Here is a 2,229-nt window from a genome sequence, read left to right on the forward strand (position 1 = left end):
GTAGACCTGTCAGTTTTTCCTTTAAGGCTGCTTTTTCATTTGTGAAGTTTCTGAGCTGTTGTTTATCCATGAAGCTATGTATTCTTCCTTCAAACCTGAACGTGAGTCGGGCTGGGTTGCAGTATTCTCAGTGAGGTGTTCATTTTGTTCAGTGTCACAATATCCCACCACTGTCTTCTGGCCTTGAGAGTTTCTTGTGACATGTCTGCTGTAAGTCTTAGGGATGCTCCTTTGAATGTAATTTCCCTTTTTGATCTTTCTGCTTTCAGTATTCTATCTCTATCTGTGGGATTTGTCATTGTAACCAGGATGTGTCTTGGGGTGTTTTTCTTGTGTCTCGTTTAGCTGGTACTCTTCGGGCATGCAGGATTTGATTGCATGTAATCTTTAACTCTGGGAGTATCTATTTGATGATGTTTTTGACAGTTGATTCTTCCTGGAGATCTTCTACCTGGGTCGCTGGGACTCCAATGATTCTTATGTTGTTTCTGTTGAGTTTATCAAAGATTTTTATTTTCATCTGTTCACATTCCTTGAGTACTTTTTCCATTGCCTATCCAGGGGTTCTCATACTTTTTAAACAGGGGGCCAGTTCACTGTCCCTCAGACCATTGGAGGGTCTGACTATAGTAAAAACAAAACTTAGGAATAGACGTTTTCAGTTGAGCTACCATGTTTTTCAGATCTTTCATTTCAGTTTGGAGTTTTCTGATATCTGTCTTTGTGTTTTGTTCAGATCTATCTATTCTTTCTTTGATTTCTACAAACATCTTCCATATTGCTATTTTAAATTCCTTATCCGAGAGGTTAATCAGGTGGTTGGAATGTATTGTCATCCGAGCTTTTGTCTTCAGTCTCTGTGCATGGTGTTTGCCTGCGAGGTTTCCCCATTGCATGCTTGTAATGTGGTTCTTCTGCATGTTATGGTAGGGTTCATTAGTTAGAAAGTGTGCATGGCCACGGATTTGTAATTTGCCACTCTACAATTTAGATCGATTCTTTCTAGAGGCTGTTTTTTTAGTCAGAAGAGAAGTTTCCTTAAACTTTCAAAAATAGATTTCCAAAACATATTACCAACAGTTCAATATACTAAAGACAAACTTTTATTTTTTATTATTTATTTAAAGAAAATGTATCACATTGTTGACATAACTTATATTAAATTTGTTTCAGGATGAGAAAAAGCAAAGTTATTAAGAAGTAGAAAGAGAATAGAGAATTTAAAATAAAAAGGAAGGGGAGAGAGTTCATTAGCAGTCATATTTGTGAAAAATTATTGCATCACCAATAAAGTCATTAATGTAATAGCCGAAGGTATAGTATGCTCCCATTTTTTCTCCAGAGATGGGAAATACGCGAAAAAGAAAAAAACATATGTGTGTGTGTGTGGCAATTGTCGTTAGCGTAGGCACAACAAAATATGAACAAAATTGTAAATAAACACCTTTGGCCTAAAAAATAAGGATATCTTACCCTCTTTGGCATAAGACCAACTCAATACTCCAGGATTCTGGGTTATCCAACCTCTAGACATTCTAGGATCAGCTGTTCAGTTTCACAATTTTTGCTGTCAGGTTTCTGTATTTATAGATGCTGGTTTCTTTACAGGTTTTATGTCAAAGACCAGGTGGTTTGTAGTGTCTTTTGGTTCCATCTCTCCATCAGTTAACATTGCAGAGAATCCTGCCCTAAAAGCAAATGATTGCTGTTGCCTGGTTAACAGGGTGATACAAGAACTGTTTTTGGAGTGAGTCAGTGCCATGGCAGTAGTAGGGTCTACCTTGATAGAATTTATGTTCCTGGTGTTGGTATTGGAAACCATACCAACCATGTTTGTTTTTGTAGGTTTAGGGGTGAATAGTCAATGTAGAATTAACTGGAGTCTAAGCCAAGTCATTATGCCAAGTGTCTAGAGTGTAAGTTCCCACTGCAGTATAAACATTGTGTTCCCATTTCTATTAGATAAGAACTTGTTTGCAACTGCTATTGTCACCCATTTTATGTGCCTATGCGAAAGGGACTGTGTCACAGGGAACTACTAGTGTGTGTGGGTGACCAATATGTCAAGACTAACAGTCCAGAGCATTTTTTTCACATGAACTCTGAACCGAGATTTGTCTGCTAGTATACTGTAGTATACTAGTATATATAGTATATTAGTATATGGTATAGTATACTAGTATATTGAATGGAACCCGAGGATAGAAGAAATTGCTGCTACACGAGAAG

The sequence above is a fragment of the Suncus etruscus genome, chromosome X, assembly GCF_024139225.1.
Source record: "Suncus etruscus isolate mSunEtr1 chromosome X, mSunEtr1.pri.cur, whole genome shotgun sequence".
Lineage (NCBI taxonomy): Eukaryota > Metazoa > Chordata > Mammalia > Eulipotyphla > Soricidae > Suncus > Suncus etruscus.